The sequence below is a fragment of the Eumetopias jubatus genome, unplaced genomic scaffold, assembly GCF_037043125.1.
Source record: "Eumetopias jubatus isolate StellerSeaLion01/CBP00866 unplaced genomic scaffold, mEumJub1_p1.0 scaffold_9, whole genome shotgun sequence".
NCBI classification, from domain to species: Eukaryota; Metazoa; Chordata; class Mammalia; order Carnivora; family Otariidae; genus Eumetopias; species Eumetopias jubatus.
Window position 1 is genome coordinate 64004705 of NW_028274815.1, and position 16080 is coordinate 64020784.

Genomic DNA, 16080 nt, shown 5'->3' on the forward strand with positions numbered 1-16080 from the left:
TTCCCTAATGTAAGGAAGGAAACAGGCATCAAAATCCAGGAGGCACAGAGAACCCCTCTCAAAGTCAATAAAAATAGGTCAACACCCCGACATCTAATAGTAAAACTTACGAGTCTCAGAGACAAAGAGAGAATCCTGAAAGCAGCTCGGGAGAAGAGATATGTAACCTACAATGGTAGAAATATTAGACTGGCAACAGACCTATCCACAGAGACCTGGCAGGCCAGAAAGGACTGGCATATCTTCAGAGCACTAAACAAGAAAAATATGCAGCCAAGAATACTATATCCAGCTAGGCGGTCATTGAAAATTGAAGGAGAGTTAAAAAGCTTCCAGGACAAACAAAAACTAAAGGAATTTGCAAACACGAAACCAGCCCTCCAAGAAATATTGAAAGGGGTCCTCTACGCAAAGAGAGAGCCTAAAAGCAGCATAGATCAGAAAGGAACAGAGACAATATACAGTAACAGTCACCTTACAGGCAATACAATGGCACTAAATTCTTACCTTTCAATAGTTACCCTGAATGTAAATGGGCTAAATGCCCCAATCAAAAGACACAGGCTATCAGATTGGATTAAAAAACAAGACCCGTTGATATGCTGTCTGCAAGAGACTCATTTTAGACCCAAAGTCACCCCCAGATTGAAAGTGAGGGGGTGGAAAACCATTTATCATGCTAATGGACACCAAAAGAAAGCTGGGGTGGCAATCCTTATATCAGACAAATTAGATTATAACCAATGACTGTAATAAGAGATGAGGAAGGACACTATATCCTACTTAAAGGGTCTATCCAACAAGAAGATCTAACAATTGTAAGTATCTATGCCCCGAACATGGGAGCAGCCAATTATATAAGGCAATTAATAACAAAGGCAAAGAAACACATTGACAACAATACAATACTAGTGGGGGACTTTAACTCCCCCCTCACTGAAATGGACAGATCATCTAAGCAAAAGATCAACAAGGAAATAAAGACTTTAAATGACACACTGGACCAAATGGACTTCACAGACATATTCAGAACATTCCATCCCAAAGCAATGGAATACACATTCTTCTCTAGTGCCCATGAAACATTCTCCAGAATTGATCACATCCTATGTCACAAATCAGGTCTCAACAGGTACGAAAAGATTGGGATTATTCCCTGCATATTTTCAGACCACAATGCTTTGAAACTAGAACTCAATCACAAGAGGAAAGTCGGAAAGAACTCAAATACATGGAGGCTAAAGAGCATCCTACTAAAGAATGAATGGGTCAACCAGTAATTAAAGAAGAATTAAAAAAATTCACAGAAACCAATGAAAATGAAAACATAACTGTTCCAAATCTTTGGGATACAGCAAAGGCAGTCCTGAGAGGAAAGTATATAGCAATACAAGCCTTTCTCAAGAAATAAGAAAGGTCTCAAATACACAACCTAACCCTACACCTAAAGGAGCTGGAGAAAGAACAGCAAATAAAGCCTAAACCCAGCAGGAGAAGAGAAGTAATAAAGATCGGAGCAGAAATCAATGAAATAGAAACCAAAAGAACAGTAGAACAGATCAACGAAACTAGGAGCTGGTTCTTTGAAAGAATTAACAAGATTGATAAACCCCTGGCCAGACTTATCAAAAAGAAAAGAGAAATGACCCAAATCAACAAAATCATGAATGAAAGAGGAGCGATCACAACCAACAGCAAAGAAATACAAGCAATTATAAGAACATATCATGAGCAACTCTATGCCAGGAAATTAGATAACCTGGAAGAAATGGGTGCATTCCTAGAGCTGTATCAACTACCAAAATTGAACCAGGAAGAAATAGAAAACCTGAACAGACCTATAACCACTAAGGAAATTGAAGCAGTCATCAAAAATCTCCTAACAAACAAAAGCCCAGGGCCAAATGGCTTCCCAGGGGAATTCTATCAGACATTTCAAGAAGAATTCATACCTATTCTCCTGAAACTGTTCCAAAAAATAGAAATGGAAGGAAAACTTCCAAACTCATTTTATGAGGCCAGCATTACCTTGATCCCAAAACCAGACAAAGACCCCATTAAAAAGGAGAATTACTGACCAACATCCTTGATGAACACGGATGCAAAAATTCTCACCAAAATACTAGCCAACAGGATCCAACAGTCCATTAAAAGGATTATTCACCATGACCAAGTGGGATTTATCCCTGGGCTGCAAGGCTGGTTCAACATCTGCAAATCAATCAACATGATACAATGTATTAACAAAAGAAAGAACAAGAATCATATGATCCTCTCAATAGATGCAGAAAAAGCATTTAACAAAGTACAGCATCCTTTCTTGATCAAAACTCTTCAGAGTATAGGGATAGAGGGTACATACCTCAATATCATCAAAGCCATCTATGAAAAACCTACAGCGAATATCATTCTCAATGGGGAAAAGCTTAGAGCTTTTCCCCTAAGGTCAGGAACGCAGCAGGGATGTCCACTATCACCACTGCTATTCAACATAGTAGTAGAAGTCCTAGCCACAGCAATCAGACAACAAAAAGAAATCAAAGGCATCCAAATCAGCAAAAAGGAAGTCACACTCTCACTCTTTGCAGATGATATGATACTGTATGTGGAAAACCCAAATGACTCCACTCCAAAACTGCTAGAACTCATACAGGAATTCAGTCAAGTAGCAGGATATAAAATCAATGCACAGAAATCAGTGACATTCCTATACACCAACAACAAGAGAGAAGAGAGACAAATCAAGGAGTCGATCCCATTTACAATTGCACCCAAAACCATAAGATACCTAGGAATAAATTTAACCAAAGAGGCAAAGGTCTGTACTCAGAAAAGTATAAAATACTCATGAAAGAAATTGAAGAAGACACAAAGAAATGGAAAAATGTTCCATGCTCATGGATTGGAAGAACAAACATCGTGAAGATGTCAATGCTACCTAGAGCAATCTACACATTCAATGCAATCCCCATCAAAATACCATCCACTTTTTTCAAAGAAATGGAACAAATAATCCTAAAATTTGTATGGAACCAGAAGAGACCCCGAATAGCCAGAGGAATCTTGAAAAAGAAAAGCAAAGCTGGCGGCATCACAATTCTGGACTTCCAGCTCTATTACAAAGCTGTCATCATCAAGAGAGTATGGTACTGGCACAAAAACAGACACATAGATCAATGGAACAGAATCAAGAGCCCAGAAATGGACCTTCAACTCTATGGTCAACTAATCTTCGACAAAGCAGGAAAGAATGTCCAATGGAAAAAAGACAGTCTCTTCAACAAATGGTGTTGGGAAAATTGGATAGCCACATGCAGAAGAATGAAACTGGACCATTTCCTTACACCACACACAAAAATAGACTCCAAATGGTTGAAAGACCTAAACGTGAGACAGGAGTCTATCAACATCCTAAAGGAGAATACAGGCAGCAATCTCTTCGACCTCAGCCGCAGCAACTTCTTCCTAGAAACATCGCCAAAGGCAAGGGAAGCAAGGGCAAAAATGAACTCTTGGGATTTCATCAAGATAAAAAGCTTTTGCACAGCAAAAGAAACAGTCCACAACACCAAAATACAACCGACAGAATGGGAGAAAATATTTGCAAATGACATATCAGATAAAGGGCTAGTGTCCAAAATCTATAAAGAACTTATGAAACTCAACACCCAAAGAACAAATAATCCAATCAAGAAATGGGCAGAAGACATGAACAGACATTTTTCCAAAGAAGACATCCAGATGGCCAACAGACACATGAAAAAGTGCTCAACATCGCTCGGCATCAGGGAAATCCAATCAAAACGTCGATGAGATACCACCTCCCACCAGTCAGAATGGCTAAAATTAACAAGTCAGGAAACGACAGATGTTGACGGGGATGCGGAGAAAGGGGAACCCTCCTACACTGTTGGTGGGAATGCAAGCTGGTGCAGCCACTCTGGAAAACAGTATGGAGGTTCCTCAAACAGTTGAAAATAGATCTACCATACGATCCAGCAATTGCACTACTGGGTATTTACCCCAAACATACAAATGTAGGGATCTGAAGGGGTACGTGCACCCCAATGTTTATAGCAGCAATGTTCACAATAGCCAAACTGTGGAAAGAGCCAAGATGTCCATCGACAGATGAATGGATAAAGAAGATGTGGTATATATACACAATGGACTATTATGCAGCCATCAAAAGGAATGAGATCTTGCCATTTGCAATGACCTCGATGGAACTGGAGGGTGTTATGCTGAGTGAAATAAGTCAATCAGAGAAAGACATGTATCATATGACCTCACTGATAAGAGGAATTCTTACTCTCTGGAAACAAACTGAGTGTTGTTGGAGTGGTGGGAGGTGGGAGGGATGGGGTGCCTGGGTGATAAGACATTGGGTAGGTTATGTGCTATGGTGAGCGCTGTGAATTGTGCAAGATTGTTGAATCACAGATCTGTACTTCTGAAACAAATAATGCAACATATATTAAGAAAAAAGAAAAAGAAGAAGATAGCAGGAGGGGAAGAATGAAGGGGAGTAAGTCGGAGGGGGAGACGAACCATGAGAGACGATGGACTGTGAAAAACAAATTGAGGGTTCTAGAGGGAGGGGGTTGGGGGGATGGGTTAGTCTGGTGATGGGTATTAAAGAGGGCACACTCTGCATGGAGCACGGGGTGTTATGCACAAACAATGAATCATGGAACACTACATCGAGAACTAATGATGTAATATATGGCGATTAACATAACAATAAAAAATTTAAAAAAGAAGGAACTTATAAAAAATTTATAAACAAGATATATTTAATTATATTTATTCACACTTTTAAAAATCCTCAACTTTTGAAATATGAATATCAAGATTCCTTAATTTGGGAAGAAATGTTTGATTCACAAAATAGTAAGTTATACAGGCTAGAAGAACATTTATTTAAAAAATATTTTTCTTTAATTTCAAGACATCAGTTATAACTTAAAGAATTTTTATTTGTTTTTAGCACAGAGACAAGAACTATTTAACCTGCAATGCTGTCTCATTACCTTATTCATTAACTGTCCAGTTTAGCATTCAGTCTATGAATGTTATCTTTAGGCCTGACAATAATTTTCCTAAATTTCTTTATTGAAAGGTATTCTTCTCATGTCCATCAAAGTAGAAATTAACAACAAAAAATATATATAAAATATGTTAATGGTGGAAGCAAAAAAAAGGGGGGGAATCAGCTCTTAGTTGGATTCACGTTATTTATAGTTATGAGTCGTCAGGCATATATTTCCAAGCTGAGAGCCTTAGAAGTTTGGTAAGCCCCATAACTACTCTTGAGAGTTACTTATGTGGTATGAAGTGAGTTAGGCTGGTTAGAGCTGCCTGTTCCCACATATCTCCACTGCTGAATTGCCCATTACCTGGGACTCTGGCATTAGTGTTTTAGAGATAATACCTATCTATGATAAGAGGAGAGGAAGCTTATCAGAGAGCCTTGGATTTGGGGTTGTAGGACGTTTTACCAATAATTGTTTTTGTTGCCTTAGACATACCACTTTATATCTCTTGTTCTACATTTCCCTTCTGAAAAAGTTTCTTCAATTTTATCATTCTATCTCTAGTATTGAAGAAAATGCCACTAAAGTCCACAGAACTGCTGTTCCTGGACCTTGTCTGACTTTATCACGGTGTTACCTTTCTATCTTCCTTGCCAGGAATATAATTCATATGCCAAATTTTAAACCAGTTTTAAATATTTGTATATATTCTTTTTTAAATTTAAATTCAATTAATTTACATATAGTGTATTATTAGTTTCAGAGGTAGAGTTCAGTGATTTATCAGTTGTATATAACACCCAGTGCTCATTCCATCACATGCCCTCCTTAAGGCCCATCACCCTGTTACCCATCTCCCCACCCTCCTCCTCTCCAGCAACTCTCAGTTTGTTTCCTGTGGTTAAGAGTCTTTTATGGTTTGTTCCCCTCTCTGATTACATCCTATTTATTTATCCCTCCCTTCCATTATGATCATCTGTTTTGTTTCTTAAATTTTACATGAGTGAGGTCATATGATACATGTCTTTCTCTGATTGACTTATTTCACTCAGCATAACACCCTCTAGTTCCATCCACGTCATTGCAAATGGCAAGATTTCATTTTTTGATGGCTAATATTCCATTGTGTATATATACCACCTCTTCTTTACCCATTCATCTGTCGATGGACATCTTGGCTCTTTCCACAGTTTGGCTATTGTGGACATTGCTGCTATAAACCTTGCGGTGCACGTACCCCTTCAGATCCTTACATTTGTATCTTTGGAGTAAATACCCGGTAGTGCAACTGCTGGGTCGTAGGGTAGCTCTATTTTTAACTTTTTGAGGAACCTCATACTGTTTCCAGAGTGGCTGCACCAGTTTGCATTCCCACCAACAGTGTAGGAGGGCTCCCCCTTTCTCCACATCCTTGCCAACATTTGTTTCCTGACGTTAATTTTAGCCATTCTGACTGGTGTGAGGTGGTATCTCATTGTGGTTTTGAGTTGTATTTCCCTGACTCTGAGTGATGTGGAGCATTTTTTCATGTGTCTGTGGGCCATTTGGATGTCTTCTTTGGAGAAATGTCTGTTCATGTCTTCTGCCTATTTCTTTTTTTTTTAATTTTATTTTATTATGTTAATCACCATACATTACATCATTAGTTTTTGATGTAGTGTTCCATGATCCGTTGTTTGCATATAACACCCAGTACTCCATTCAATACATGACTCTTTCCTTTTCTGTGCAGAACCTTTTTATCTTGATGAAGTCTCAATGACTCATTTTTGCCTTTGTTTTCCTTGCCTTTGGAGATGTGTCTCGCAAGAAGTTGCTGTGGCTGAGGTCAAAGAGATTGCTGTCTGTGTTCTCCTCTAGGATTTTGATGGATTCCTGTCTCACATTTAGGTCTCTCATCCATTTGGAGTCTATTTTTGTGTGTGGTGTAAGGAAACAGTCCAGTTTCATTCTTCTGCATGTGGCTGTCCTATTTTCCCAACACCATTTGTTGAAGAGACTGTCTTTTTTCAATTGGATATTCTTTCCTGCTTTGTTGAAGATTAGTTGACCATAGAGTTGAGGTCCATTTCTGGGTTCTCTATTCTGTTCCATTGATCTATATGTCTGTTTTTGTGACAGAACCGTACTGTCTTGATGGTTACAGCTTTGTAATAGAGCTGGAAGTCTGGTATTGTGATGCCACCAGCTTTGGTTTTCTTTTTCAATATTCCCCTGGCTAGTCAAGGTCTTTTCTGGTTCCATACAAATTTTATGATTATTTGTTCCAGCTCTAGGAAAAATGTTGATGGTATTTTGATAGGGATTGCATTGAACATATAGATTGCTGTAGATAGCATAGACATTTTAACAATATTTGTTCTTCTAATCCATGAGCATGGAATATTTTTCCATTTCTTTGTGTCTTCCTCAGTTTTTTTCATGAGTGTTTTATGGTTTTCAGAGTACAGATCCCTTACCTCTTTGGTTTATTCCTAAGTATAGTGAACAGGGAATGAGGTTCTGGGGCAAAACTCTCTTATCAAAAAACTTACATTTGTCAGAGATAGTAAATATAACTTCCATTTAATGGTTTAAGGTTCAAATAACACATATCACTTAATCTTCTAAATAGCCCCAAAATAGATATTATGTGATTTTATGGAAGTTGAATCTGGAGCTAAGAGAATGGATGCCTAGGATCATCCATTAGTTAGTGAAAATTGGAGAACATCCAGCTACCCCACTTTCCACTCTATCATACTGTCTTGTGGACACACCAATTAGCATAAATTATTTGATAAACAGAGTGTTCTGGAACCACATATGGACTCTTAAGTCTTTTTGAGTATCTGTGCTTAATAATAAGTGGGTGAAAGGAAAAGAGGAGGACAAGTATTATTTGACATTGTATTTTGTTTTAGCCTGTGCAGTTGGTGCCTCCTTTGGGCATTTCTCCCTACAATCTCCTCACAGTATTCACATGGAATAAGCAGTGGTAGCTTGGGAAATTCTTTTATAGGAATACCTCTCTTGACTTTGAGGTATAGAAAGAGAAAGACTTTGAATGAATACACTTGAAAGTGAACACTGCATTATATGAGATTTGAAATAAATCAAACCTAAAGAGCCTTACTTCTGAGCCTGTTCTTGAAAGGGTTTGAGAAGGCAGAATGAGTCATGTATATAATCGAAATTAAAGAAAAACTGTCCAAAATTCTGACTGTCGCATTTCTAAAGTTAAAAAAAGTGAAAAATGTGATTGTATAGCAAATCTCATCCTGAAATCCTAGAAAATGACAGTTCTTAGGATTATAGGGAGGGGGCAAAGGAGGAAGACTGGTAATACAGAACAAAGAAAATTGAAGTAAAAATTCTTAGAGCTTAGAAAATATTAATTTTAGGTAAGAGAATAAATGAGATCTTTACTCAGGGAATCAGCAATAATAAGGCTGATTAGTCAAGTTAAAAACCTTTGATTTTAGAATCATGATTACATAGATATGAGAAAAATCCTAGCTTGTGGTTCTGGGCAGCTCCTTAATTACTATATATACGTACCTTATAGTACCTTAAGTATGATATCTGCAATACAAAAAATTTTGTGCAGGAAAAGCTGTGAAATGGATACCATACACCTTTATTACCTCTCAGCCTATACCACCTCCCTTTTTGCTGTTTCTTTAACCAATACACACCTAGTGCAGAGTTTGGGCGATGACTGCTTAGCTTCTATCCTGACATCACTCACTTACCAACCTACTGACCCTGGGCCAGTATCATAACCAGGAGATTCCAGGACCCTTAGTGCAGTCTAAGGCCAAATCTATTCTGATTGGTTAGTGTCTGTACAATATTGATTTTTTTTAATATGACTAATAATACTCCCAGAATCAAGCATTCTCGTTGTTTGTAGATGCATAAAACATTTCGGAAACATATACAAAACTGGTAACAGTAGTTACTACTAGGGTTGGAACTTAGATGAAGGAGGGAGAAGGAAGAATTTCTTTTCACCATATATGATTTAGTTAAGTTTGTATCATGAGTATATATTGTCTCATCAAAGCAGTGATTCTTTTTTTCTTAAATTGAGCAAACTTATAAACATAAATCTAGGGAATCTATAAAATAATTAATTGAAATAAGCATTTCTATGATTCCCCTTAAAGAAGCAGCATATAGGAATTAATGGTGTCCTATCTGCAGTGTTTGTTTTTCATTTGTGTCTGAGCTGAAAACCTCTCATTCAATTTAGTACAAGTCAGTATTTGAAAGTATTTTGTAAAATCTTTCTTTTTTCCATTTTTAATTATCTGCAATAATTCTGAGAGGCAGTTGCCTTTATTATTGCATTTTATAGATAAGTATACTGGACTACAAAGGTATTTTTAAAGATTTTATTTATTTATTTGAGATAGAGAAAGAGCAAGAGAGAGAGCATGAACAGAGGGGGAGGGGTAGAGGGAGAAAGAGAAGCAGGGAGACTGACTCAGGGCTTGTAGGGATCGATCCTAGGACCCCAAAATCATGACCTGAGCTGAAGGCAGATGCTTAACCAACTGAGCTACCTAGGCACCTCTGGACAAAGATATTAATTAGCTTGCTTAAAATCACACAGCATATGAAAGATAAGATTCAAATCATTTTTTACTTTTTAAAAATTTTATTCTTGCTATTTTTTAAACAGATTTTATTTTTCAGAACAGTTTTAGGTTCATAGCAAAATTGAGCAGAAGGTATGAGATTTCCTATATAGCCTGTCCCCACACAAGCTTAGCTTACCCTATTATCAACATCCTTCAGTAGCATGGTACATTTCTTATAACTGATGAATCCACATTAACATATTATAATTACCCTAAATCTATAGTTTAGATTAGGATTAATTCTTGGTGTTTTATATTCTATGGGTTTTGACAAGTATATAATGACATGTATCCATTATTATGGTATCATACACAGTATTTTCAATGCCTTAAAAATTTTCTACACTTTGCCTATTCATCCCTCTCTTTCCCCTAAGCTATGGCAACTACTGATATTTTTACTGTTTCATAGTTTTGTCTTTCCTGAATGTCATATAGTTGGAATCATACAGTAATTAACCTTTTCTGATTGGCTTCTTTCACTGAGGAATATGCATTTAGGTTACCTTTATGTTTTTTAATAGCTTGATAGTTCATTTCTTACTATCACTAAATAATACTCCATTACCTGGATGCACCACAGTTTATCCATTCGCCTACTGATGGACATCTTAATTGCTTCCATGTTTTGGCAATTATAAACAAAGCTGCTGTAGACACCCATGTGCAGGTTTTGGTGTGGATATACATTTTCAGTTCTTTGGGTAAATACCAAGGAGCGCGATTGCTGGATCATATGGTAAGAGGCTATGTTTAGTTTTGTAGGAAACCTCCAAACTGTCTTTCAAAATGATTCTATCATTTTGCATTCCCACAAGAAATGAATGAGAATTCCTGATGCTTCATACTTCATCTGTATTTGGTGTTGCCTGCTCTAGAGTTTAGCCACTCTGACAGGTGTGTAGTGGTATCTCGTTGTTTTAATTTGCATTTCTCTAATGACATATCATGTGAAACATCTTTTCATATGTGTATTTGCCATCTCTAACTTTTAAATTTGGGGGCCACAAATCTGTACACATTTTAAAACATTTGCCAGCAGATGTGGGGGGTCAACCTCTAGAATTAGAAATGAGTGTTAGCTGATGTCTGAGGGCTGAGAAGTTGTGTTTGGAACAGGCTGAGATAGATATCAGAGGACTTGGATCCCAGGTAAAGGACAGTATTCCAGTTATTAAACTTTCAACAAGTGGACCTTTTGAAAGTCATGATTTTCTTTGGAAAGACTTTTCTTATGTGAAAAGTTAATTTTCCCCAGTCATTCTCTTGAATTATCAGGGAAAAAAAAAAAAAAACAACTTTGCAGCTTGTTAGGTACTGAATTGTAGCCCCCAAATTCATAAATGGAAGCCCTGACTCCCAATGTGACAGCACTTGGAGATAGGGCCTTTAATGAGGTAATTAAGGTGAAATGAGGTCATAAGGGTGAGACCATAATTTCATCAATGTCCTCATAAGAAGCAGAAGAAACAGCAGAGATTTGCATGTGCAAAGGCCATGTGAGGACATAGAAAGAAGGCAGCTGTCTGTGAGCCAAGGACAAAGACCTTGGGAGAAACCCACCCTGCCAGTATTTTGATTTTGGACTTCCTGCTTTCACAATGTGGAAAAATAAATTTCTGTTGTTTAAGCCACCCGGTCTGTGGTGGCTGTTTTGTTATGGCAGCCCTAGCTGACAAAAATACAGCTCAGCCAAAATGAAATGAATTTATCCACATTAAGACACACCCAGGGTCTATGTGCTCTATGAAAATTACAAGTTACAAATGGAATTCAAGGAACTGCAGTGGATTCAGTATCTTCCATTTTGTCCTGGCTCAAATCTTTCACTGGATATTTTGAGTAGTAATGATGAAACTATTGGTTTTTTTAAAGATATTTTTAATGAACCATAACAAAATAAAGGAATGGGAGAACCCCATGTGATGGCAGAATATAAGCTGGGTTTACTATAATGCAGTTGCACCATTCATGAAAACAGAAGGACTGCATCTTGTTAATATTTGTCTTTTTACTATAATTTGATGTACACAACATTAAAAGTACTGGTACATAGCAGTTTTTGCCCCCCAAAAGTAAAATTCTGCTCCTGCAAAAACAAACAAAATATATGCTAAAAGCATGAATCCTCCAGTATAACATTTTGTCTGATTTAAAATGATTCAAAACATTTAGCAAATGACATGACAACTAAAGGAACACAGTTGGATTTTCTTGTCTCAAAAACTTTACTTAAATATTTTATATCATGTTGATGTATTTTTACATTTGTTCTTAATTTATTATAGAAAAACTCAACTGTATCTAGAAATAGAAAGAAAAGCATAATAAAATCCTTCACCATTACCCATCAACAACAGTTATCAACACCTGGTCCATCTTGTGTTATTTATACTTCTACCTATTTCCTCTTTTTAAGTCATTTCTGAGCAAACCTAAGATGTATAATTTCATCTGTAAACACTTCAGTATGTTTCTCTGAAATAGCCCTTTTTTAAAGATACCCGTGTTTTCATTATTATTCTAAAAATGTAACAATAAATTCCTAATATTGGAAAAGATCTAATCATTTTTCAAATTTTCCCAATTTTCTCACAAATGCCACAATTGTTTTTAGTTTTTTTTTTAATTAGGAATCAACTAAGTACTAAACATTGCAATTAGTTCAGATATCTCTTAATTCCCTTTTAGTATGTAAGTATTCTCTCATCTCTCTTTTTAAATTACTTGCAACTTATTTATTGATTTAGAAATAAGATCCCTTGTCCAGTAGTTTCCTACAGTTTAGTCTTCACTGATTGCATCCCTCATGTGTCTTTTAACATGTTCTTCTCTCTTTTTCAGAAGAGGTCATGGAGAGAACATGACTGCCAGTTGACCTTCGAGCTGGACCTGGGCAATCAGAGGCTCCCTGCCCTTTCCTCTATCCTTGGAATGTAGCTCCACCCTCCATTTCAACAGTGGCAACCATTTTCAAGGGATTAGACCTGAGAGAAAGCAATGTGTTATTGAGACCATCTGGAGGGTAAACATGACTGAGTCCAGTAAGGCCTCTGCACAACTTTTAAGATTTTTGGTGGACAGGTGAGGAGATCTACTAATCTGGTGGCCACCCAAGATGAACCTTGTAAGTAAGTTTTCTTGCTTATTAAACCTGCCACCTACCAATCTGAAATGGTTTGCTTCTTTCTTTGGTCTCTCCTTGGCCTCTCACATTTCACCTGGGAAATTATAGAGTTTGTGAGCCAATGTTCTTGTGTATTTCTCTATAGATTAGAACTGGAGGCATGATAAGATTCACATTTATTAATTTTTCTTTTTTTTTTTTTAGCAATACTCTTTCATAGATAGTGTTGTCTCAAATGAGGTGCATAAAGTGTGTTTATCTTGTTTTCTGATGTTAGCAGTTGATCAGTATCTAGATTAACTAATTCATTTGAGTATATAAAACAATATTATAATTCTATCTATTGCATTATTTTATTATCTGCAGTTCTCCCTTAAAAGTAAACTTCTCTCTGCTGTGTGATTATCCAAAAGAACAGTTATTGTAGAAAACGGGTACATGCCTAATTTTTTACATTTATTTTACAATATAATGAGTCTATTTACCAGCATTTGAAGATAATAATTATTATTTTTTAGTATCATGATGAACTCGTATACTTAAATATATTTTAGGTGTTCAAATGATCTTACTTTCAATGCTTAAATTTTCTTGTCTTCACTGAGTGTAAGACTATTCAATTACTACTGAGTCCTTTACCATGACCCTCGGTATATCTGAGATATTTTTTGCTATCTAAGCTAAAATGTTTCCATGTAGACTTTGTATGGTTCCTTCCATTATTTTCAAGGAGTCTTGGTCTGTTTTATATGAAAATTATATATCAAGACCACAATGTGGGCAATGAGAATGTTCTTTGCTACCAGGTTGTCATTGTTTTAAGAATTTTCCAATGAACATGGATAGGAAAATCACTTTCTAAATTTTAAATTTAGTGATTGCATTTCAATTTAATTGTATTTTATAATTACTAATATATTTATAATTACAAATTCAAACATTAAACTATATATATAAATTATGTATATATACATAAATATATATATGTATTTAGAATCTACATTTATCCCAATCAACTGCAACTTAATTCCCAACTCTCTTAAGTGATCAACTAAAAATGGTTTTTTTATTTGTTTTATTTTGTATTCTCTCTCTCTCTACCCTCCCCCTTTCCTGCTTCTGAAGCAGGAAAGTTAGAAAATTTATTATGTCAGTATAGCTGAAAAACGGTGGGCCAGTGTTGTAGCAGGTGTTGCAAAGATTTGGAAGGTAGAGCCAACAGCATTTGATGATAGATTGTAGAGGAAGAGTGAGGGAATGAGGGAAAACAAGAATAACTCTCACATTTTTGGCATAAGCAAGAGGGTAAATGGAGATGACACTTGCTGAGCTAGGAAAGACTGGGGGAGAAATATATTTGAAGGGGAAGAAGATTGAGAATTATTTGGATTTGTCAAGTTTGATATGCCTAGCAGACACCCAAGATTGGATTCAAGTACAGTTGGATATAGTCCCCAACCAGAATGTAAGCTCCAAGAGGACAGCTACTTTTGTGTGTTTGATTCACTGCTGTAGCTTCAGAACCTAAAAGAGACATATAACAGGTGTTTAATAAATAGTCATTGAGTGAATAAGCAAATAAATAAGCATTAAAATATATCTTAGAATGTAGCAAATATGTCTCTTCTTATTCCAAATGTCCACCTCTCCAGTCCATATAATTTTGATCTTCTACTTAAATCTGTATATAGTTTCAGTTTACAGCAATCATGATACAGGGACCATTTAATTCCTAATAGAAGAAATAAAAAAGTAACAGGCAGATGAGCCTTATCAGTCAATCAACTACTTAGATTTTAGTCTTTTGTTATCTTTATATCTGGTAGCTTATCATCAATTTTTTGTTTTCTTTCTGAGGTAAAATTTGAAACACAAAGAGAAATGAATGAAGGCTTTGTAATAGGTTCTCAGTGTAGTCTTGAATATAGTTGAATCTCAGTCCCAGTGTTTCACAGTATGTCACTAGGGCATAGTAACACAAAGTAGCTTTTCTACCTGCTCAGATATCTCTAGTCTTGACCTGTTGGTATAAGATGGTTTTCTATGTACTGTACCCTATTTTAAGCTTTCATGAGGCTTTTATACTTGCTTAGCCAATATTTTCTGAGGTGACTACAAAAATGATATATTTATTGTTGATTAACCTTGGTCTTCTTTTTGGCCTCAGAATTTCAGAGAGAGATGCCTTATTTTCTCTACTTTCTTGACAAAGCAAATGCTGAAAAAAATGAGATTGGCATTTATTCTAGATCACTCATTACATCATCACTTAAAACTGGATTAGCCCTTGTAGACCTAGCAGTGACACCAAATCATTATTTTTAAATTGCGGCATGGGTGATCAGAGATAGTGACACTCAGGTATGCATGAACAAGGGTTCTTATTTAGGAGGAGAATGTGAATTACTTGTTTTTATTCAACACATGTTTCCTAGTGTTTTTCTATAGTATGCTGAGTCAGAGATCCTAGGCTTCATTTGAACTGTTAATCAACATAAGCTGCTGTGATATTGACTGATTTGTAACTAGTTTCATCAAAGTTTGTATAGGATCCTGCAAGATTTTTTCTCAGTACTTCTGAATGTAAACTTTATAATCATGAATGAAGTGCTAAAATAATATTATACCACTATGATTATATTTGTTATTTAAGGGCTTATTATAATGAATACATTTGAGCTTGAGTTATATACAAAGGTTTTGTTTCTTTTTTTAACTGTCTATTCTATAGTACAGTATAGTTTGAATCTCAAACATGCAAGTTAATTCAGTAGTAATAAACTCACTGTAAGGAAATAAATAGCTGGTAAATAAAAAATTCAGGAATCTTTTCTATATTTATGCTACTACCCCACATTTCAGAGTATGCTCAATTAATATACAAGGTTATAGATTGATTTTTTTCAGTCCTATAAAGGTGTTGGGAATATAAGTTTTTGTGCACTTTTCTCATTCTGTAAAGGTATAATGTGAATTTGTTAACCATAAGCCAAATAAATAGTCTATCCTTCTAGAGGTAGTTTTTCAAGCTTTTTGTAGACCTGAGGGCAAATATCTCTCATAAGTCTTGCATTCCTAAGATCATTATACTACATTCTAAAATTAACTTAATAATATACTCATTAATTTTACAGCCTCTTATTTTAAAGACTTTTCATGTGAGCTCATACCCCTTTATAATGAAGAAAAGTGCAACATGGAATAACTTTAGGTAAATGTATTAGCTTATGATGAGAATGCCCATGGGGTGAGAGGAAAAATAAACAAGTGAACGTTGAGACCTAGAGAA

General features: G+C 35.9%; 1 pseudogene; it reads left to right on the forward strand.

Annotated features, from left to right (window-relative positions):
* LOC114198528 (proteasome maturation protein-like) overlaps positions 1 to 11619 on the forward strand; it is a 28022-nt pseudogene extending 16403 nt beyond the window's left edge.
* Positions 11620 to 16080: the final 4461 nt, after the last annotated feature.